A 24,481-nucleotide genomic window follows, 5' to 3' on the forward strand; every position below is an offset into this window, starting at 1 on the left:
ATGGTAAGTGCTTACCTCTAGAGCCACTTAAAGGCTGCGTAAACTTGAGCTAATTTCATAACCTCCTCAGGCCTTTGCTTCCAGTCTTAAAAAATGAGGCTAGGAATAGTATCTATCTCCTAGGGTTGCTGTGAGGACTAAGCAAACATATGTACAGTACTTAGGGCAGTGCCTGGCCCATCATAAGCACTGCACTTGTTGTTATTAGCGAGATACAGATTTACCGTGTGCCTGAACGGCTACCGGATTCCTGACTGTAACAACTCAGCAAAGGATAGTAACTGCTCTGTAAGTTCTTGTTGAACAGAACTTCTTGAAGTCTGTTTCCCCCACCTCATCCCTGTAGACATGCCTAGAGTAGCCCCAGGTTCCTTTTCTGTCATATTCCTTAACTTTGAATCCAATGTTACATCAATTATTGTCCTTCGTCTCCTTCCCATTTGTTTTCCTTGGGGAATAAAGGAAGGTGACATCCTTTTACATCCCGGACCATCACAGTGATTTTTCATTGTTTGTTATTGGGAGAGTTCTTACCAATTTTACCTTTAAAAATGTTTTTATTATTTTTCTTGTTATCTAAGTAATATGTGCTCGACATAAAAACAATGCAAACGCACAGAACTTTGTAAGAGAAAGCGAATGGCCGTCATGATCCCACAGCCAGAGATAACCACTGCTAACTGCTTGTTACACATGCTTCCAGATTTCCACTAAGCATACATTTAATAGCATGTATGGTTAGAGACAAGAAAAAATGCAAATAAAAATGAGATCATAGCATCCATACTGTTCTGCAGTTTGCTTTTTTCACTTATAGATTTTGAATGTTCTTCCATGTACAAATAGATCTATCTTTTTTATATTAGTGGCTACTTGGTTTCCTTTTACAGATCTAGTATAGTTTGCTTAAAGTTTCCTACTGGCTTGTTAGACTTGTACACCATTACATGTTTTTGTTATTACAGACAATGCAATAAACACCTGTACATGTATTTTTAGACACATGTATAAATATTTCTGAAATATATATTTTTTGCATATATAAGCCTGAAGTATAAACTCCTAGAGGTGGACTTATCTGGTCAAAAATAACACACATACGTATTTTTTCCAAAATTGCCAAATTGCCCTCCAAAAGGATTTACCCAATTTGTACTGATAAGTGTATGTGAATGCCTGCTTCTCCATATTTAACTGTATTTTAAGTATTATTTTTTTTTTAGTTTATACCAATCTTGAAATCCTATTTCTCTGAAATCTCAAATCATAGTTTAAAGCCCCAGTAAGATCAAAACATGGAACAAAGTGTTTTTACAAACAGCAAAACATTCCAAATCAGTTACAATAGTGGGGTGTTTTCAATCAAACTATTACACCACTAGATGTTAACAGTTTTAAAACTGTTCTAACGTCCAGAAGAACAAATCTGGTTCTGTGATTAAATCGCTTAGTGCACAGCCCCTGCCCACATACCTCCTTCTCAGCTGGGTGTGTGGAATAGGAGAGGCTGCTGGTATGAGGGACAGGGCAAGGAAAGTGAGAAAGCAAGAGAAGGTCAGAAGGGTTCAAAATCTAGTGTCATGTGGTAATTATCTAGGACAGTCCCTTGAGTGTGCTCTGGACCTCTGTTCATGCTCCTCCCTGCCACGGCTGGTCTTCTTCACTTCCAGGGCCTGATCAACAAGGGCTCCCTTTCCAGGGTCGGTTCTAATCACCCTCTTCTCTCGGAAGCCTTTCCTGAAACCTAGAAAACCACTCTTTCTAAGGCCTGCCTATATCCTATATCTAAACACACATCCACCCGAGTACCTGTCACATTTTGTGCTGCATGTTTACAAGAAACATGGGGACGCGGAGTTAATGGTGACTGAACATTCACTGACGTGGAGAGACCTTAACAGAGATGGGACTTTCCGTTGTTCACAGAAATGGGTGGATTCAGATAAAAGGAGATATTGAAGTATTGGGCTGAAGCCACTTGACTTGTTATAAAGCACCAATTCCAAACATCCCTCCTGGCTTTACTTGTTTATCCCTGCTTCTCCCCATGAGAAACAGGGGAAACACATTTCAATATTACAACAAAAACAAGAGGGAAAACTATCAGGCTGGGGAACAGGACAGCCTTAGCAGGACAGTCCTTAGCAGAGGGCAGCCGTTCACCTGCCAGCTTCAGGCACAAGATAATTTTGGTAAAAAGGAATGGGGAAAAGAGAGTAGACTCGGATTAAGACAAGAACCGACTCTCCAATATATCTTTAATAGCAGAGACGGAACAAATGAAGCCGAGAAGCTATTCGTGCCAAGATAAAGTTGTGAGTGCCCCGAATCCGAGGCAAGTACTTAGCTCCTTAGACTAGAGCCTGCTTAAACGACTTTTACGCCAGTTCTCCCCTACCATGTCACTGCATTTCTCCCCATGTCTTAATATCAGAGTTTTAGTCAAAAGGACAGACCCAGGAAGGGCGAAGGTTGCTGACCTTGCCCCGCTCCCTCCAGGCGACAGCGTCTGCCTGGCTCCGCGCCCTGCTCAGGTAGGCGTTTGACAGGTAAGTCTTCAGGCAACAGCGATCTTCCCCGCCCCATGCACCTGTTCGGCGGCCAGCAGCCTCCCGCCACCAATCCCCGACCCTGGGCCACCTAACTGGCCACTAGCCCCCTCCGGTGAGCTCGGCCCGCTGCGGAAGAGCCCCGACCCTCCGCGGGCGCGGCAGGGCGGCCAGGGGAAAGTGCTCGCCGTCACATGGAGGCCCCAGCCCGCCCCATTGGCTGTGGCCGAGCCAGTCGCGGCGCTCGCTGGCTGCGGTTGGTCCCGGAGCTGCAGCGCCTGCACGGGCCCGGAGTCCATGTTACGCTTTGTCTAATTCCCCCCGTTACAGAGTCATGTGCTGCTGCTCCCGTCGTCGCCGCTGCCGCCGCCCGTGGTGCCCCGGCTCCTCCGCCGCGCTTCGAGGTGGCAGCCGCGGGCGGGGCCTCGGGAGCAGGGTCCAGGGCGCCGCGCGCCTTCGCCGCCCCGGCGCGTCCCGGTGCAGCCGCCGCCCGCCGCAGGTGATGCCGCCACCTCCCGCCTCAGCATAAGCCGTGGCTCGGCGGCCAAGCTGCCCCGACTGCCCCCCAAGGTTAGTGCTAGCCTCGCCGGGGCCGGGGCCGCGCAGGTGGGAGCCGCCCCGGAGCCGAAGCGCGCGCCCCCGGCGCAGGCGTCCTGCCCCGCGGTGGGGGGGGGGGAGGGGGCGCGGGCGGCGCGCGGGGCCGCGCTGGGTTCCCGTCTGCGACCGCCCGGGCCCGGAAGATTGCGCCGCTCTGGGCAACTGGAGCGGCGGGCGCCGCCGAAGCCTCGGCCGCCGGCGGTGGGCCCTGAGAGAGGAGAGTGTGGACTGCCTCCCTCCAGCTCCCCCTCGCGCGCGCTCCCTCCCCTCGCCCCCGTCCGCGCAGTCGGGAGGGCGGGGAGTCCCGGTTTCGGCTCCGCTGATTCCTCCCGGAGGTGGGTGTTTGGTGTCTGGCCTTGCTGGCCGGGAGCCCAGAAGGTGAGCCCTTTAACTTCTCGTGAAACGCCTCCCCCTCGCCTGCTTCCCGCGCCGGGTGGGCTGGGCGGGGAATGAGGGCCGCGCCCCGCCCCCCGCGCCGGAGGGAGGGAGCCGGGGGCCCGCAGGTGCACCCTGCCCGCCGCGGGCCATCTCCGGGTTGGGTACCGGTATAATCCGCTTCTAGCTTGTTTGAAGGCGTGGGCACTTGGGAACTGGACTTCTGCTCGAATCCTGGCCAGGGGCTTGGGAAGGAGGATTGGGGGAAGTTGCTTACTGGAGGGTTGATTGAGGCCTTCCTCCTAATGTCCCCCCTCATTTGGGGTCTCCCGTGGGGATAAACAAATTAGGCTTTTGGTTTTTTTGGAGGGCTGTTTTTTTGTTTTGTTTTGTTTTGTTTTCTGTGTTGTGTTTCTTAAAAAGCCAGCCGCAGTGAAGGAGAGCTGCCGCAGGTCGAGGGAGGAGAGGTAGGTCCCTGCTGGAGAGGAAGAGGTGGGATTTGCGGTCCCAGTGGGTACGCAGCTGGGGGTTGTGTGGCAGAAGGTGGGGAGGTGAGGCTTCAGGACAGAAACAACGCAAAGGTGTGAGGGAGCGAGCGCTCAAGAGGTAGGCCGAGAGATGGGGAATAGTACTGGGGAGTCCTAGCCAATTGTGGGACCCAACTTGAGCTACTTGGGCTCATACATGGCTCCTGCTTTGCAGATTTCCTCCTTTTTCTTCCTTGAATTTCAAAAATATTTCTTGTTGGGCAAATCTGTGAGGATATATTTTGAAAGATAACTGAGTAAAAAGAGAGCAGGCTTCTGGAAACTTTCCTGAGCTTTGAAAATAAAATTCCATTCAGGCCGCTCTTATTGAGCACCTATTTTGTGTTCTGTGCTGGACTTTGGAAGAGTCTGGACAGGCGAGGAGTTACTGTCTGCAGTAATGGTGACGGCTGTTTGCCTCATAAACAACCAAAGGGCACTTCCAAGTGCCAAGAATGACAGTGATTCAGACCTTCCCCACCAAAGCTTCTGGGACACCCCCCCCCCCACCTCCGCCGCTCTTTACAGACCTGTGGGAAGAATCCATGGCTAGTAAAGGAGGTCCGTAGACAGCATTTCATTTTACTGTCCATAAATACTGGCCAAACCCCTGCCATCAGGTAGGAAAGGGTTAGAGTTGTCACTTCTCTTGTATTCCACATCAGTTGATTAAAATCCTGTTAAAGTGCAAAAGCAAGAGAGAAAAGATCCTGAGATGAGTTAAAATAAGGATCCAGCACAGTTGATTTGGAGTGTTTGGTCTCTGTAGGTTATTTAGGGAGTCTCCTGTAAAATGATTAGGTAATCCACGGAGCTGAAAGAAAATGCAAATCTTGAATTGGCATGGTTTACTTACATATTTGAACATTTTATCTTAGGTTTGTCTCGTTTTTATTGACGGTGTGTGAGTGTGTACTTTGTTGATTAAAACTCAACACGTTAGAAGTTTGCAGAGGGAAGTGTCCTTAGGTGACCCAGTCCCCCAGTCTCTTCTGTTACCACGTTGAGTAGTGTATGATGCAACAGTTAAAGTATTGAGCCATGTTCATATCTTTTTCTCCTTGCCAAGGTTTACAGAATTCAAAAACTTGATCAACACTTTGCTGTTTTCCCTTCACTTTTATACTGTGATGAGCTTTTTAAAATTAATTTCACAAAATGTTGATGTGTTTGTCATGTCCTGGTAGCTAAACTGTTTTGGTAGCTGTATGATGGAAGTTACACTTGGTTCAATCTCAGCAACACAGGTAAATTGGCACTATCTGTGAAGAAGTCCAAAGTTTTGTTCCAACTGTGTACTCATGATCACACATGCTCTTGAAATGGTAGTTGGTAAGGGATTTCACGTACTTTTCATACATAATTGGAGCTGATTCTTGACATTCTAAGAAACACCAGTCACTTTATTGAGTGCCAGCAGCAAGCAGAAAACCAGAGTGGGTGTTGTGGTTCCCTAACAAGGAAGGAGAAGATTCTTGCACAAATAGAGGGCAGGTAAGACAGATACAAGTGAGGACACCACCAGAAGCAAAGGATTGCATTTTTCTAGGAGGTCAAGGAATACTGAAATGGAAAGGGTGTTTGGAGCCAGATAAAAGTATTGTGTGCTTTGGGGAAGGGGGAAGGAGCATGTTTTAGGGGAAGCAGTGAGCTTTGTCCCAAGTCAAATATAGTAAATAGGTTTGCCTGGCTGGAGCAGAGAACAAGACTGATGGAGTTAGGGGAGATCTAGTTAGTGGAAAACGTGAAGCACAGGTCAGTGATGCTAATCATTTGCCTCAAGAAGAGTGGTTCTCAACAAGGGGTGATTTTGCCTCCCAGCAAACATTTGGCAATGTCTGGAAACTTTTTTTTTTTTTTTTTTTTGTCATAGCCGGGAGGCAGGTGCTACTGACATCTAGTGGAAAGAGGCCAGGGATCCTGCTGCACATCCATCCTGCAATGCTCAGGACAGCCCCCACAACAAAGAACTATCCCGGCTGAAATGTCAGTAGTGCCAGGGTTGAGAAACCCTGCTCGACCTTAACAGCAAACGTTAAGGTCACCGTGAAGGAAAGTTACATCTCAGAATGGGCCTTGAAGGAGGTGGTTCTTGACTGGTGAGCGAGGACGTCAAGTTTGGGAGGCCAATCTAGGAGACCTCTGCTCTGCTCTGCTCAGCCTGAAGTGAGTAGGATCTGGGCAAAGCCTAATCAGAAGAAAAGGGCATTTTTGAGAAATCATGGCAGATGAGTTAGCAGGGCAGTATAATACTGGGTAGGTGGGGAATCTTGGAGTCAGAACTGGAATTTGAGAGAGGTCCTGGTATAACTTCTTTAGTAAATTTTACACTTGCTAGACAGCCTCTGTTTAAACACCCCTAGAGGGAAGCCAGTCGGTTAAGCAACCGACTTCCGCTCAGGTCATGATCTCATGGTTTGTGAGTTGGAGCCCCTTGTCAGGCTCTGTGCTGATAGCTCAGAGCCTGGAGTCTGCTTCAGCTTCTGTCTGTGTCTGTCTGTCTGTCTGTCTGTCTCTCTCTCTCTCTCTCTCTCTCTGCCCCTCCCCTGCTCACACTAGCTCTCTCTCAAAAATAAACATTAAAAAAAAATTTTTTTTTAAATAACCCCTAGAAAGTACAGGGAACCCTGTAGTTAGGAAGACATGTCATTATATCTTTGGATTCCATGTGTGATTTTTATTTGAGCTGAAGGCTGCCTCCTCGAAACTGTTCCGTTGATTCTGTGCCTCTGGAACTTCCCATATCCAGAGGACAGCCCCTTGAATTCACAAAGACGGTATGATGTCTCTCTCCCCATTTCTCAATGCAAAATAGTCATCCTCTTCTCACAATCTTGTGTGGGACATGGTTTCTAGATGTCTTTTTAGTTTGTCAGCATCTCTCATAGAGAGTAATGGTATCTGGAATTAAATACGGTAATTGAGGTATGCCTGGTCAACAGAGAGTATAGTAGGACAGCTTTTTCCTAAGACCAAGGCATAAACATCTACTTACTGCAATTTAAACAACTGTCTTTTTTTTTTAAAGTTTTTATTTTATTTTGAGAGAGACAGAGAGTGCACACACAGAGGAGGAGCAGAGAGAGAGTAAGGAAGAGAATCCCAAGCAGTCTCTGCGCTGTCAGCCCAGAGCCCAACGCGGGGCTCAATCTTGATCTCATGAGCCGTGAGATTATGACCTGAGTCAAAATCAAGAGTGGAATGCTTAACTGACTGAGCTACCCAGGTGCCCCACAAAACTGCCTTTTTTTTTTTAACGTTTATTTATTTTTGAGAGACAGAGTGTGAGCGGGGGAGGGGGAGAGAGAGAGGGAGACACAGAATCTGAAGCAGGCTCCAGGCTCTGAGCTGTCAGCACAGAGCCCGATGTGGGGCTTGAACTCACGAACTGTGGGATCATGACATGAGCCAAAGTTGGACGCTCAACCGACTGAGCCACCCAGGCATCCCCAAAACTGCCTTTTTTAAAAAACAGCACCTAGCACAGATTCACCTGTAGGTTCTGTCCAGTCAAACTGTCAAAACATCCAGATATGGTGTTGAGCTGCTGCGACCCTATTCATTGGGCAGATTTTTGTATGTGTAGGTGAGATTGAGTGGACGGTTTTTAGTTTTTGTCCCTGTTCAGTGGTATCCTATTTATTTTGGTCCAGTCTCAGGCCTTTTGAGATTTTAAAGTCTTGATTCTGCCTTCTAATCCTATGAGAGAGGAGTAGAGGATGACTTTGCCAAAAGCTTTATAGTCACTTGTATTAATACTGCACGAAACCCAGTAGTTTGGCACTGCTGGTCCTATTTGAGAGCTGAGGTGTTTAGTGATGGAGGTAAATTCTAGGGGTTGATTGGCCCTTAGGTCAGGGGCTTCTAAGGAATCTATGTTTGTGGTCAGACTACATTGCATTTAGCTTTTGCAAATGTTTGCACCTGAGGTGCCCTTTTGAAATTATTTGAGTCAGTTGCAAGCTTCTGAAATCTGTACTCCATCCTCTAGGGTCTTTGTAATTCTGTTTAGACATCTGGAAGAGAATTTCTAATGTTCTGTGCAAATCTGAAGCTTACCAGATCAGAGTTGCTTTTGAAATTTGTGCGGACATAAATAGGATAACTGGTATTGAAAAAACCACGTATGAACGTGGTTCCCACTCGGGCTAAGCTTTTTTTCCTTTTCTTTTTGCTAGTATGCTCAAAGTACTTAATTAGTGACAGGTTTACATTTGGGGCAGGAGAGAGGATTAGGGCTTAGAAACAAGCCCTTTTCCCAGAATTAGGGTTTAGCTTGTCATTGGTGTGATTTCATACTTACCAGATTTCACGTGTCTTCACTGAAATGACATTAGGAAATTACCACGCTCAGATGTCTTTTGAAGCAGGCAGTTCAGAAAGCGTAAGTAACTTAGTGCCAAGTTCTTCAAATGTTCTAGATCTATCCAATAAACTAGATTTAAACAAATGATTTGGTTGGGATGGTAGCCATCCAACAGTTTTGAGAGTGTTAGAACAAAATTCCAGATCTTGTAGCTAACAAGTACAGCCTCTTTGTTATGAATATCCATCATGCCCTGGTCCCCTGCTGGTGTGTTGTCTGTCCAGATGGTCTGTTCCCTCTCACTTCTGTTCTGGTCCACATGGGAAACCTCTCCATGTCCTCTGGAGGTGAGAGATATTCCTGAGAGCAGAAGGGATGTTTTGTGAAGGTATGAGATTTCTTGAGAGGGAAAATATTTGAAAGCCCTTAGGTATTGTCCTTGTAGACTTTCAAAGGCTATACTGAACTTGAAGCCACCTTGGAATTAAAGATGTGATGTATCATTTTGAGTAGAAAGGTAGAATTTTGTAGATGGAAGGTATCAACACTTGAATTTTATATCCATAAAATCGAGGAAATCCAGGCCCGGGGAGGTGATGTGATTAGCTGTAGCTTACCCAGGAGGTAACAGAGCAGGTATTAGAATTCATCTGCCTTAAAGACCACAAATAAAGGCTAAGGATAAAGATTTCTCCTCTGCTTGAAGGTGTGTAAACAGTGGGTCCCTCAGGCCTTATTTACATAATTGATCCAGAAGAAGGAGCACACAGTGGAATTTCTAAGTTTACAGATGACAGCAAGCTCTTCTGAATTATGAAATAAGTAACCAATGGGGATTTACTCCAGGGAAACCGTATTAGGATATATGAGTCATCAGCAGATTTGCAGGTGAGTTTCTCTGTGGGCAGTATGAGGTCAGGTACTTAGAAATTATGGAACTGTCATAGGGTGGGTGTTTTGCTGGCAAAACCCAGGAAAGGACTTCAAAAACACTTTCACAGTGTTGTCCCAACTTGCTCTTGCAGGTTAAAAAAGGCAGGAAATGCTAAGCTTCATACAAAAGATTTTGGAAACGAAACAGAAAATCTTATTTGATTTTTCACTGTGCTTTGTTCAAAGCATGGGCACCTGTCTTTAGGAAAGACCCTGGAGCCGGAACGACCAATGTAATGGTACCTAAAAAATGTAGACGTTCCTGCTAGAATGGAAGCTCCAGAAGGACAGGGCCTTCCCCGTCTGTTTTTTGATAAAAATATTGGGACTTAATAAAATAAAATAAAAAATAATGGGATTTTTAGTATCTGGAAAGAAGACTGCAAGGAGATATTATTGAAACCCATGAAACCGTTAGGATAAGGATAGGAGAACCTGATTGTTCCCCTAATCCCAGCAAACCTGAATGTGGTATTTCAGTTGCCTGCTTCCTTGTCTCCATGGTCCAGTACTTGTCAGTGTGGCAAGGGCAGGGAGATATCTGTATTGTTCTGCACGGATTTCCTACTGCCTCATGCATGGCAGGTCCTCTGTTCATATCTGTTGCCAGAAGGAATGCATGAAGAGGTATACGTTAAAGCTTTATAATACGCAAGTTCAGGATGAAGGCAAAAAAATATGGCACCAGTTTTTCTCAACCCTGGCTATCATCAGAGTCAGTCTGGGGAATATTTTTAAAGTTACTCAAGCCCCATCTATCGAATCAAAATCTCTGGGGAGTGGGGGCGGGGGGAGTTTCGTGTTGAAACGAGCTCTCCTCCACCCCCCCAAGTGATTCCATGTGTAGAGCCAAGACAGAACCACTCACTGTCTTTTGTACACAGAAGTCTGGGTACCCACTGAAGACAAAAGGTTTTGAAACATTCGTGGCTGACAGGCTCACAGTTAGTTACTAAGACAAAGAACTTTAAGGATACATCTGTGTCCTTGGAAGGTGATGACCAAGGCAGTGGATGGTTCACAGGGTGGCCCGTGGTGTTTTCATGAGGTGCTGCATCCCCAGACTGGATGGCATAATGAGCCAACTTGAAGTCTGTTCCTGAGCAGTTGTTTCCAGGTTCCATGGTGACAGTTGCACCAGCCTGTGGGGTAAAAGAGTAAAAGCAATGCGGCAAGCTTTTGAGTTTGATTTTAATGCTAAGTTTATTCAATTTCAAAGGTCTTTTTAAAAAATCTTGGGTACTTCCTACTTTGAGGTGTTAATTTTGTTTCCTCTTGTGAAGGATGGCGATGATCGCTTTTTTGAGGTCATCTCTTGGTCACCCAAACCCTGGCAGTTTTAGGACAGCCTTCCTGTAAGATTCTACTGGTCTATGAAATTAAGTGTGGGAACTACTACTGCTGAGGTTTTCAAGATGTCCATATCCTCCTGTTGACACCTGCTGTTGTGAAGGCTCACAGATATCCATGGTAGATGCCATTATGAACATTTCTTAAAACCCTTTTTTACTTTCCTCTTCTGCTTGCTGGTAATAGTCAGGAACACTGCCAAGGAAGGCTTCACTTCCCCAGCAACCCATAAATTCCATTGCTAAATCTTAGCGTCAACAGATCACCAACACCGCAATAAATTCTACAAAGGAGGGAGAAGAAAGGAAGCGCAAGACCACCCTCCCCTCTGAAGGATGTTGATCACCAGAAAGCACCAGATCTCCAGATCTCATGCAGTGGAGACAGGACACATTCATGCCATCCCACTGTGTATGAAATACCATCAGTCAAAATCCTCTTTACTGATTGTTCCAAGCTTAGTTCTAAGAGATATTTAAAAATTAAAATTGTTTGGAAAATGGTCTCCATGATGCACCCCACTAAATAAGCTTTTAAAATCAATTTATTACCAGATGTAACTAGTTTTGTTTTGTTTTGTTTTTTAACTTAATTGGTCAAGAAGTAATTGGACAATGTGTGGACTACCCCAAATTAATACTAACAACTGTTAATTAGGCATTTTCTGATTGTCCAAATGTATGCCCTGAAATTTACATGCATTCTCATTCCATCCTCGAAGCAATCCTGAGTGGAAGGTAGACTTACATCCTACCTTACAGATGAGGTAACTGGGGCTTCAGAGGTTATGTGATTTGTAAAAAAAATCACACAGAAATGGTGGAAGTGGAATTTGAAATTAGCCTTGTTATTTCAAAGCCCGTTCTCTTATCTACTGTTCTCATTACTCTTGTATTCTTTGTATTCATTTTATAATACCTATTCATATTCTTGCCAAAAAAAAAACCAAAAAACAAAAAACGCCAAGAAAGAGAATGGGATTTTGAGGTCTAGAGGGACCTCGCAGCTTGTCCAGGTCATGCTCCTCATTCAGGGGTCAGATCTGAAATGTGGGGACAGAGGCCATAGAGAGTTGAGCCCCAGTGACACCTGCATCTTCTGGTTTCTAGGACAGCATTCTCGCCAGCACACAGGGTTTTAGAAAATAGCAACCAAAATAATACCATTTGAGTGAAACTTTACCCTAGAATTGAGAGGGTAATTTAAAAGCACTTGTTTTGGTGACTTCTCTAGCCCTGTTCTGTTTTGTCACCAGTATTGGTGATGGAATGCCACTTGTAATAGTACATACACATGAAGCCCCCTTCTCCTAAAGAGATCAGCCTTACAGTAACAGCTGGACACAAATATGTCAAGATGTAGCTGATATTTATTAAGGTGTTAATACCCAAGTGCTCGCTGAACAACTGCTATCACAAATATATGCAATTAAAAAAATAATCATATCTGTATTCCTCTAAATAGACCATGAATCAATATCCAAATATCTATATCGTCTTAATATAGATTTGTTATGATCAAGTATAATTATTTCAGCGGAGTGAATTCATCCTGCTAGAATCTCTCCTTTCACGGTTTTATTTTTCATACTAGCATTTGGCCACTAATAAAGTACAAATTAGGAAATGGTCTGCAGCACTAACACAGATTTCACAAATGCACCCCTTCCTATACACACAGGTACAGAGAGGGAGGGAAAGGCAGAGGGAGGGACACTTTTCTCTCTCTTTAGCCTAGTTCTTTTCAAATATTTTTCTATTATGGGGCATTTCCCATTTCTCTTGGTTCTAAGTTCTTTTCCTTATAAGTCATTTGTACCTGGCAAAATCTGTATGGAGCCAAAATTGGGTAATTGCATCTGTAGTTTCTGCACTAACTAGAGGGAGCATTAGAGTGGGTGGTAGCTCTGCCTTGGGTCTCAGGCAAATACTAAGCACTGCCTGCAGCAGGCCTCAGGGAAGATGATGTGCAGCAGCTGGTCTTCAGCCTCGGGGTAGGGTGGTCAGGAGGGAGGGGGCTGGACCTGGGCTGAACTGGAAAATTCAGGTCTGCCTGAAGGGGCTCTGTTTAGCTGATCTGTTCCGCAGCCAATTGTTGGCCATATGGGAATGTGGGCAAGTCTTGCCAGATCTTCTGATTTTTCACCGTAAGCCAGAAAATCTGGATTATTACTTTAAAATCTCCTGATTTTAAAAGATCAGCTAACTCAACATTTTAAATAAGAACTTCCTGCCGACCAAACAAAATGGCTTTGTGGGCTGAGATACAGCCTGCAACCTTAGGCCCTTAGAGATGGATAGCCCTAAGGGGCCAGGTAAACAGAAGCATAGGATGTGAATAAAACCACAGCACACTTGGCAAATCAGTTTAAGTGGAAACAAATCAAAACTTGATTTCATTGCTTTGTGCTTCGCGCACCCCCCCCCCCCCCCCGCCGCCGCCACCCCCCTCCCTGGCCATGTACGCATAAAGCAGAAAAACTCAAAAGCCGCATACTTTCAATGATGATAACAGTTTCTGCCCTTTAAATTTGGTATGTTTGAAGTGAATGCATTTGAAGGGTTGTCTTGCTTGAGGAGTAACAGATTCAGGGAGAACGGTGTAGTTTGGGAGGGAAGGAGCTAGGCAAAAGTGATTCAGAGCTGGGGGCTGAGGGGGCAGGTGGGCCGAAGAGCAGAGAATGAGGGGTGAGTACCACTTGGGAAGTGAAGAAAGAGATCATCTACCCCCCAAAGATAAGGGAAGAGGAACATTTATTTATATCTCAAAATTGATTTGGGGTGATAGGGAAGACAGGGTTAGGAGAGTCCTTACCCAAGAAAGGGAAAATCACGACCTGATACATACTGAGAAGTAGTGTGGGATCTCTGTGGGTGGGCAGAGTGCCATTATTTCGCCATTGCTAGTGTGTGCGCATTAATTTGTGTTGTGGCTTCTGCAAAAGGAGAACCGGAGTGAGAAGGAAGGTGAAGGGTTCATGTGAGAAGGGGGAATGTAGAAGCAGAAGAGGACACTGCACAGCAGCCAGTACCAAAAAGGAAACCCGGGAAAGCGTTTGCATTGCAGAAAGTTGGCTGTGTTGGGATCCAGAGCGAGGTGGCCCCCCAGCTCGCACGCAGCTCCCCGGGGCTCCAGCTTGTTTTGCTTGTGGAGGGCTCGCATGCTCAGCGTGGCTTGCGGCAGCCCCCACACCCCCGCGTATGAAGTTAGCGACAGCACGACCGCATCTGCCCAGTCGGGGCTTGCTGCTGGGGAACAGTGGAGGCTGACTTGCCGCCCCTTCTCCCCGGCTGGGTGCCTCCATGCAGGACACGACCTCAGACCTGCACTGTGACCCCCACTAACGCTGCCGCCTGGTTTATCTGCTCTTCTGGGGAGAAGCCTTCCGTCGTTCGCCTAGAATAGGTCGAACAAATGCCCTCTCAAAGTGGAGAGGTTCAGAGAGGTGACACTTTAGCGGATCTCTGTTGGTAGCGGAGGCTACACTCCTAGCCTGAGAGGGGGATTTTTAAAAGCATTGTTCTCTTAATCATCCCGAGCATAGCACATTGTTCCTGGAATTTCAGCATTTTCTGGGAAAGAACTCTTTTGATTCATCAGCAGGTTCTATTCCAGTCCTTAGGACTGTCATCCCTGGGTGAGCTGAACCATGTCCTTCTCAGCTGGTGAAACTTTAAATTTTTAACACTTTGGTTGCTTTCAGAATAGAAGACGCATTTTAAAAACGTGCCCTCACATCAGGGTAATGCAGTGAAGGTCTTCGGGGTTTTTTCTCCTTATGGAAGCCAGTTTGTAGTATTGAGAGAATGGGTGCAGATTTCCTTGCACTATTGCTGGGAAAAAGAACAGTTCTTCGAATTCCACTGTTTGTTCTTCCAGTGCCTCCAGTCCACAGATGGGAACCCAGAAAGATCCTATCAGGAAGTGAAACTTGTAAATAATCTTTGTGCTGGTGTGGGGCATCATGGATCAACAAATGGGACAAGAAGTCTTCTTGAAACTTCTTATGAAATACACTTTGAAAAGACCACAATCTTAGCGATTCTCTTCTGGAAATAATAATAGGAAACATCTATGAAGTACTCACACGCACCTGGCACTGTTTGGAGCACTTTGCATGTAGTAGCTCATTTGCCCCTCACGATGGGCAGAGTGCCCCAGTGTGGACGCACTTCCCCGTGACCGTGGGCAGCAGTCAAGGAGCTCCGGCGTGTATTGGGGGTAGTAGCAGGGCAGTGATGGGAACCAAAGCCCTTGCTGCTTCAGGATCCATCCTTTCAAGGATTGCATTACTGCCTCTTGCCCTCTCTCCTGGCAAGGGCCTCAGATTGGCGTTAGAAACTCTTTTGCTTTCCACATTACCTCAGCTTTAAACTCAGGATCAAGGTGGGATTTTAAAAAAGAATGAATATTATGCTCCTTCCCTAATTGCTCCTCCACAAACAGAATGAACAGAGTTGTCAGGAGCTGTTTCCATCCAGGAACAGAAAGCTGATGATCTTCCTGGAACCATGTTCTAGCATCTTGGACCGCTCATCCTCGGGGCTGCCGTTGGGGCCTTGCTGCTGTCACAACCCTCACTCTTGGCACCAGAATCGTTTTTAAGAGCACAAAAGCTGTTTTACGTTTACCTTTACAACTAGTGGGTTTGGAATGCTTCTGAGAACCCTAAAAAAAAAAAAATTGTTTTTCACGCTTAACGTAAGGCAGTGGGAGGTCCATGAGTCTGGAGCTTAGGGACTTGAGTTCTGGTCCTCGCCCTTTCTTCTACTGACCATGTGACCTTGGATTTCACAGGACCTGGATTTCATGCCCTTGGGAGTGATGGGGGTGAATAGTGGCAATATGACTGGTTTCGTGAGGGTAAGGTGCTATTATACAGGACGGTAGTTTATCAACAACAGTAGTTGTGTGTGTTAGGCAGTGACTGGACCAGTGTGTCCTTTGTGAGCCGTGGAAGTCATTTTCCATGGGTGAGCGGTGAGGTGGATGCTTGGGAGTACTTGGGAAGGTTTGTGTTGATCTGAACTTCTTCCCTTTCCTGTTCTTCCCTTACCTGTGTTCTAGTGTGGACGATAGTATGGGTGTGGACTCAGTTTCTGGCCCAAACTCCATTTCCTTGGCTTTTCCCCCCCCTACTTTGGGCTCGCCTCCAGTTTGCCTACAAAGTACTGTTTGTTGTGAGGGTGAAGCGGGCGATTCTGGGCAGCGACACTGTGGCTGCAGGCAGTTACTGTAGTTCAAAGCAAAAAGCCAGGCTGGAGTAGGAGGGACACTGACGGGGCTTGTGCATTAGAATTTCGTACACTGGTTTTTGAAGGAAAGAAAGGGGGATAAGACATGACTTGTCACTAGGAACGTTATGAAATGCCCTTCCTAACGGAACGGAATTGGGTGAGGAAAAGAGGCCTTTAGGAAATCACTGCCTATTACTCTGAAAGCAAATGCTTTTTTTTTTTTTTTTTGTTTTTTTGGTGAAAGCAAATGCTTTTTGAGCAGTGTGTCTTGTGGTACATTCTAGTAGGATACAAACAAAAATTAATAAGAAATAATAAAAACAGTTGTCATTTTGGTGAATTTTTAGGTGGTCCATATTGAGCCAAACATTTTTCATGTTTTATCCTCACTTCAGTCATGGCGATAGGTATCATTTGTTGTTGCTGTTCCATTTCAAAGATTACAAAATTGAGGCTCACTCTGTTTAAATAACCTAGCAAGGGTCTGGGCACCTGGGTGGCTCAGTCAGTTAAGCGTCCGATTTTGGCTCAGGTTATGATCTCACAGTCTGTGAGTTCAAGCCCTACTTTGGGCTCCATGCTGACAGCTCAGAGCCTGAAACCTGCTTCGGATTCTGTGTCTCTGTGCCTCTGCCCCTCCCTGCTCATGCTCTGTCTCTCTGTCTCTCTCTCAAAAATAAATAAAGATTAAATAACATACCAAGGGTTACAGTGCTAGTAAGTACCTGGAGGAACTAAACTTTGAACCTGGATCTGTCTCTCATCCACAGAATAAAACATGAGTTACATTTCCCTCCTGCTTTCAGGGAGGAGACTGGCTTGTGAACAGTGTAGTATAATTGAGCACAGTGTGCATGCAGTATATGCTGTAACCCCTGCATGAGCTAAAGTTTTTGGACATTTGCTTGGAGGAAAGAGAGACTGACCAAGAGTCAGACGCTTAACTGAGTGAGCCACCCAGGTGCCCCGAGACTGTAAAGACCAGTGAAGATTTCATACACACAGAAGAATGGTTTCAGAAAGGACCTTGAAGGATGCAATAGACTGGGACCGTCAGGGTGGGAGTGGTGAGGTATGGACATGACAAAGGAAGTATGCAGTGTGTTTGGGGGAATTGATACTGTGACAGAGTGAGAGATGTGGGAGAAAAGGAGAGCAGAAAAGCAGTTTGGGACAGGTTACTGAGGGCCTGGAGTGTCCTGCTACAGAATTTGGACTTCGTTCCATTGCCTTTGAAGGTTATTCCACTAAAGGTTCACGAGAAGGGACTTTATTTGCTTTAGTCTCTGACTTCATCGATGGTAGCGTGAAGAGAGGAGTAAATGTCTGCAGCAGGGATTCCCCAACTGGGCTGCACCTTAGGTCACTGGGAGTTCCTTAAATGAACAGAATGGTGCACTCGCCCCCAGCAGTGATGCTGATGGTGTAAATCTGGGGTGGGGCCTGGCCTGGAGGATTATATTTGAAAGGTGCTTCTGAGTGCAGCCAGATCCAGGAATAGGTCCTGTGGGCATTAGAACATCGGGGACTGGGGCTGGACCGAGCCCAACAGTCATTGTGTGGATAATTTTGAAACGATGCGAGGGGGCCAGTGATCAAACCTTGGAGAAGATCTGTCGTATATGCTCTATAAATCTTAAATAATAATCTCAGAACAGGGTCATTTCCACATAAATTTTCCCATTCATGTCTAGAATGTAGTATGGCTCTAATCTTTATGCCTGTGTGTTCTATTTGCCCTTTTTCTTTTATTTAGAGGGAAATGGAATATGTAGGATTTTCTCGGTGACTGTTCATCAGCGCAGTCTCTCAGGATGTGAGTTCTGGAGTCCACTGCCTCAGGCAGTGTGGCTCAGTGCTCACAGTTCACTTCAGTCTCTTAGGAGTTGGCCGAAATGCTGCTCACTTGTCCATTTCCTGGGACCCAGCCTGAACCGAAGCCTTTTTTCCAAATGTTGCAGATCTCACTTACTCCCTTTCTTGAGTTCTAAATCAACTATTGACGTTTAAAGTTTAGTTTCTGCTGGGAAGGCAAACAGTTCTACCAAGGGAGAAGCGATTTCTCAAGATTAAAGAAATTTGAAATTATAATTTATGCTTAAAAAAATAATGTTAGTCCAAGTTTTAGCTCTCCTCTCTCTTCCTTCTCTACTGTTCTTTATCCTGCCGGGTGTCTGCAAACCATTCTCATGACCTCCTGCCTGTGTGGCATATTTGTAGTGGGGCCAGATTATACATACACCACTGACTGACTTTTTCATCTGACCTCCAAATTCAGCTTTCGAGCCCCTTCGTTTCTTTGAATTTTGCTAACAAAGTCTTCTTGTTGAAAGGAATATTATTTTTCATGGAACTGTATTGATGGTGTGTGGAATAATAGGAGCATGCTTTTTAAAGTTCAGACCGAAGGCCCCCAAATCCTAAACCTCTCCAATTTGCTGTTGCTTACTTTATACTTTGGCATTTCAGGTCTAGAGGTGGTTAGCACCCATCGGACATCCCAGCCCCTCCCTGAAAATTAAAAGGAGCACAAAAATGAAACTGAATTCCTTGTTTTTCTTCACCCCTCGGTTAATTTAACGGACTCCATTGGCTCGCCCTCATTTGCCCTTTTTACACCTCCCAAATTAATGTTATGTGTGCCTTTGATTAGAACGGTGTGAGTAATTTCTGAGTCGCTTTTGAAAACTGTTCCTTACGGTTCTTTTCTTCACCATACCAGTAGATCTGGCCAGTGTTTTTCTTTCTAGCTGCTTAACTCCTGGGTGGTTCTTGTTGCCACATAAGTTTCAGTTGATTTAGTGATCCTGATTTCATGGCACACTGTATCAAATGCTTCAGAAAGATCAAAGTACACGGGGATCCTTGGATTCCCTTCCGTTGCTAACTCACTTGTGCTGTAGCCAGGCAGTCCTGGAGCCTTGCAGTCCAGGATTCTGCTCAAGGCGAGGAAGCAGCTCTTCTCCCTGGCTTTTCCATTCTGCAGATATCCTTTCCTTTCCTGTATTCATTTATTTAGCAACATGTAGTGGGCTGTGTATCTCTGAGCCCCTTCAACCACTTTTTGCTGCAAAAAGGAAAAACTCTGAGCCTTTCATGTGCCATACCCATGGGACTATTCTCCCCACGAACTTTCATGCTGGAAACAAGCCCCATCTAATTGTACCTTATTGGTAGTAAAATGTGTTGGTTAAAAGTAGACTCTGTGGCCAGCCAGGCTGCCCGAGTTCTGCTATTTGCTAACAGTGTTACTTTGGACAAATTGTTATCTTTTTGTCTGTTTCCTGATCTGTAATACAGAGGTAGTGGTAATTCCTACCTCATAGGGTTGTTATCAGGAATAATTGAGTCAGTGTATGTAAGTGGCTAAAATTTGTTTAGTTAGGTTTAGTTTAAACCTTGGTGAATAATCTTTCAGAAGTTTATAATAACGTTTCTGGGTTTTCTAGGCATTTTGTTACTCTTTTGTGCTGTTTGCCTTAGCCATTCCATTACAAGCAAAGGAAAGAAAATTAAATCAAACTATCCGATTTTGCCACCTTAGGGTTATTCATAAATTGCTTTTTTTCCTTTAAGATTCCATTATAATAGGGGCACCTGGGTGGCTCAGTTAAGCTTCCGACTTCAGCTCAGGTCATGAGCCACATCAGGCTCGATGCTGACAGCTCAGAGCCTGGAGCCTGCTTCAGATTCTGTGTCTTCCTCTCTCTTTGCCCCTCCCCTGCTGGTGCTCTGTCTCTCTCAAAAATAAACATTAAAAACATTAAAAAAAATTTTTTTTATGTTTTTATTTTTGAGAGAGAGAGAGACAGAGCCTGAGCAGGGGAGGGGCAGAGAGAGAGACACAGAATCTGAAGCAGGCTCCAGGCTCTGAGCTGTCAGCACAGAACCCAATTCAGGGCTCGAACTCATGGACCGTGAGATCATGACCTGAGCTGAAGTCTAAAGCGTAACCGACTGAGCCACCCAGGCGCCCCATTAAAAAGGATTTCTTTATAATAGATAATTGAGAATTGATATATTCACTAGAACAGTGATGTGTGTGAATTATTCCCTCTCAGCTCCTATAATTTGGTACCTTCAGATGTGTACAGATGTTTATGATGTTTATGTATTTTTTAAATCCTTTTTAAGAACACGATTTTGTTGGTAGTGTAAGTTTTATTTGACTTGTTAGGAGCAATCCTTTTAAGTTGTTGGATTTTTCATATATTATTTTTTAAATGGATGCACAAAGAGAATTAAATTTTTTTAAGACTGTTTTTAACTAAGCTCTACACTCAACGTGGGGCTCAGACTTATAACCTCAAGATCAAGAGTCACATGCTGGCCTGGCTGAGCCAGCCAGGCGCCCCTAAATATTTTTTTTTAATAAGGAAGCAGAAATACTCACTACAGAAGATGAATAGACAAAACGTGCCTTCCAAAGAAAAATGTCTTATAGGGCAGTGTTTAGTCTACACAATACACATCACAGTCAGCAGTCAGTAAATAACCCACGGCTGTCCACGGCTAACAGTTTGTGCCAGAACCATTTTGAATACTCTTAACTTGTGTATAGGTGTTTGCATTTAGTCAAACTTATGTTGTTTCTTGCTATTCTTTCATACTTACGCTCTTTAAGTGACTGCCCATCAGCCAGGATGGCCTACTTTACTTATATATTTCCATACTAACTGAAGAATGAGAGGGAGACTAGGAAAAAATGTATTGAAATTTTGATCATCACAGTATGACCTGTAGATCTGTCTTCTATATTATTTCATGAAGTAATATTCAGCCACAGCCCAAGAGCATATGTAACCTAATTTGTATGGACTTGCATTGCCAGGGTTTAAAATGAGTTGGCCTGTTGCAAAATACACATTTACAATTTACACTTTACAAAAATTTGGCAAGGTGATGAAGCCACATGATGCAGCTAAGAGAACATTACAAGTTGGGTTTGAAAAGTAAGTAAGAGTCTTCTGAGTAAAAGTTGTGTAGCACAGAACTATAACTCCACAGCCAAAAAGGCACCCATTCGTTTCTCTTTAATTAAAAGGAGGAAGTACAGACCCAGGGTGAGTTTTAGCTCCATTACCTGCTGCTTTGAGAAAATGACTTAACATCTGTGAGCCCCACTGCTTCTTCTCACATAGGGTTAGCGACCCTTCCCTGTAAAGGCAGTTCTGCAAATTCAGTGAGGCAGGGCGTGTGAGGGCCCCCAGGTCAAGTTCCTAATTCTGTGCAGCCTGGGTGAGTTCCTATGTGTGATTGGAAGCCTGTGACCCTGGGGCACTGGGCTGAGAGGTCTACCAGCCCAGGTCTATAGTCACCCTGGCCCTGTGTTTCTCCTCTGTGGCTGGCTTTTCGAAGTCCTGCCATGGGGTGCTCCAAGCAGTGCTTTCCTTCTCAGCTCCTTCAAAGCCAGGAAACCCCTGTGCCCAGAAGGGACCCTAAACCATCATGCAGGCAGAATTTTTTTAAATGGTGTGTACCCCTTTACTACATTTCTGCTGTGGGAAATGACACTCTGGCTCCTGGAAAATGGCTCATGCCCCTCTGTGGGTAGATGCCAGTATAGGCAGCCAGTTGGCTCCGAGGACGTCTTCCTTGAAAGCCATGGCCCAGGTTCTGCAAAGGCTGGGAGGTGAGTGTGAGTGCCAGAGACGTCCTTCACCGAAAAGCCTGTTCCAGGTGCCATCCTGGAAGTGCAGACAGACAAGGACACTGACTGAAGGCTGCGAGTACAGAGAGAGACCGTCTCTTAGGTGACCAGACAGCTTGTCAGTTTTCTTTTTCTTGTTTGCAAAATCCAGCCGTAATAATGACCAAGAGTCCTCGTACAAAGAAATCTGTGGCAAACATTTTTAACCACCAAAGTAAGGTCTTTGTCTTTCTTTTTTATGATGAAGGAAGATAAGCAGCATCATTTGAGACATGAGTTTATCATCTCCTCCTCCACACCTCTTAGTCCTTAGAGAAGCTGTCTCTCATCACTTACTTTGGAGCTTCCAAAATGGCTTTCACAATGTTGCCATCTTCATCCATGGACTGTCATACCTAGGGAGTGGAGACTCTCAAAATGAACTTCCAATATCCTTCCAAAATCAATTTTATCTCTTGTGGCATGATTTGTACCTACTAGGGAGCATATTTTTTCTCTTCCTAGGAGGTTGTGATATACATAATGTATGTGTGTGTGTGTGTGTGTGTGTGTGTGTGTGTGTGTGTGTGTGTGTATTTATTTCTCAACAGGTATAAGGTAGAAACACTTCTCCATGAAACACAGAAACACAGAAGGTGCAGGAGAATAGCTGAACAAATGGGAAAGTATGATATGGTACTTAGACCTTGTGGCTCTTAGGAAGTATGTGTGGGACTGATGCAGTCATAGGAGTGTTGTATGTATTATCCAAATTGTAAACTTTGGGATCCATGCAAGTTAATTTAAGCATGTTTCCTTTGGATTTTCTTAGGAATTCGCTTTTTCTTCAGAGGTTTTCCTTCTAGGCTCTTGGAGTCCTAATGAGTAACAGAAATGAAGGTAGGGATACCAAAATGTATTGTATTGTATTGTATTGTATTGTATCTATTTTATTTTATTTTAATGTTTATTTTTGAGAGAGAATACACACACGAGTGGGAGAGGGACAGAGAAGAGACAGAAGATTTGAAGCAGGCTCTGCACTGACAGCAGAGACACCCACATGGGGCTCGAAATCATGAACCCTGAGATCATGACCTCGGTCAAAGTTGTGCTTAACTGACTGAGCCACCCAGGAGCCCCCAAAAATGTATTTTAAAATAGATTGTGTCCTCAAAAACATGGTAACATTGACAGTTTTTTTTTAAATGAGAGAGAAGTGAGAACAGTTCTGAGCTACGTGCCTTCCTTTCTGTTGCCTTCCCACCGTGTACTTTATGGAGGGGGGGATATGGTAGTGCTTTGGGAAAAAGGATGAAAGACATGAAGAGATCTGAAAAGAGATGAAGAATTGACAAGTCTAGGGAGGCAAAGGACTGGGAGAAGGAAAAGGTGGCAGCCAGGGCCCAGCGGGACCCTAAAAGGATGCTGAGACCCCTCAGAAGTTTGTAGTGACAAGCCCTCATTAGACTGGGCATGCTTGAAGGATGGGGATGTATCTCTGCCCCCACCCAGCCCCCGCTGCCCCTCTTGAACTGCTCTTGCCGTGCACCTGCGCACGCTCCTACTGCTGAGTGTGCTCCTTAGGGAGGGGGCTCCTTAGGGAGAAATAGAGTGTGCTCTATTTCTTGGCTTGTCAGGAGGGCAATAGCACACTATTACAGGTGAGTGTGAGCTAAGCGCTGAAGCAGAGAGGAATGGAAAAGGAGAGAATTTCAACAGTTTCACTCAAAGCTGAGGTCATGTGTATGTTGTTTTATTTTCCCTCTTAAAAAATCCCAGTTAGAGAAAAGAATTCAGGGAACAAATATTAGTCAGCTGATTAGGTTCTGAACTTGCACAGACTTTGTACCTTGGCATAAGAGTGGCTATCCTAGAACCTTTTGAACTTTTGCCATTGAGTAATTCTGAAAAGGCTGAAAGAGCCAGTCGTAGGCACTGGGGAAGAGCACTGTGTCCTCTGCTTGGGTAATAAAGGTACATATTATTGAGGTGGGTAAGGACCCTAGGTAGTCGAACAGGGTTATAGCATGTAAATTGCAGAATCATTTAGAGATGAAGAAATGGATCACAGATGGTCACTGGGCTTGATTTGTCTCCCAGGATTCACTATTGTTTTGAGAATTAGCAGAGTGTAGAGGAAATGGCCCAGATTTTATACTTAGGAAAGACCTGTTATTCAGCTCTCCATTTGACCACTTTCTAGCTGAGACATCAGGACAGTTACTTAACTTCTCTGACCCTATTTCCTCAGTTGGGAATAAGAGAATAGGACATTCATAGATCTGTTGGGAAATGTTGCAACTAAGAGCTGATTAAAATGAGATGCTGTCTAGCCAAGAGTAGGAACTTAATGTCCATCAGTTTCTACTTCAGTCAAAATTTGGCTTTTTATATAGAATAATTGCCCTACTCTCCATGTTGAGTTTTGAAACATGAATAAATTTTATTTAAGCCATCAGCTTGTGATAAAAGGAGCTGTTTATTCAAGACAGGCCTGTAAGTACCTTGTAACCCAAGAGATTTGTGTGCAAGGACAGAGAGGGTACAGATGAAGCCATCCACATCTGGAAGTCCAGAAACCAGGCACTAAACGCACATACAAACTCCTAGGGCTGGCATGCTCTGCATATAGCAGATTCTTAAACCATCTGTTTATTAATTTTTAAACATTACCCCGAAGTTCACCAAAGTCAGAGGGTAGCACAATCAACCCAAACTCAGAATTTTGGAACTGCTTTCTGATTTCACAAGCACAGAGAAATCCTTAGTTGTTCATTGAAAGAACGCACTATACCACTGTCTTCTGTGTGGGATTGGTATCCGTCATGTTAGGGGACTGTGAGCTTGAGGTTGGTGCGCCTAGAGACCGTAGCCCCCCTGGAACGCTCTCCCCGCCCCTCCACCCCAAGTTCGCGGCAGTGTGCACGCTCTCTTGACTCAGCCAGGCGCAAGACAAGTAATTTCCTCCCATCCTC

At 45.0% G+C, this 24,481-nt stretch overlaps 1 protein-coding gene across 1 annotated transcript in view; it reads left to right on the forward strand.

Annotated features, from left to right (window-relative positions):
- Positions 1–2,762: 2,762 nt before the first annotated feature.
- The window catches only part of LRRC8D (leucine rich repeat containing 8 VRAC subunit D), a 122,471-nt gene continuing 100,752 nt past the window's right edge, over positions 2,763–24,481 (forward strand). The window contains exon 1 of the mRNA XM_042997815.1: positions 2,763–3,119. The gene's annotated coding sequence lies outside the window, so the exon portion shown is untranslated. The remainder of the gene's footprint in view (positions 3,120–24,481) is intronic.

The sequence above is a fragment of the Panthera tigris genome, chromosome C1 (genome assembly GCF_018350195.1).
Source record: "Panthera tigris isolate Pti1 chromosome C1, P.tigris_Pti1_mat1.1, whole genome shotgun sequence".
In the NCBI taxonomy this organism is placed as follows: domain Eukaryota; kingdom Metazoa; phylum Chordata; class Mammalia; order Carnivora; family Felidae; genus Panthera; species Panthera tigris.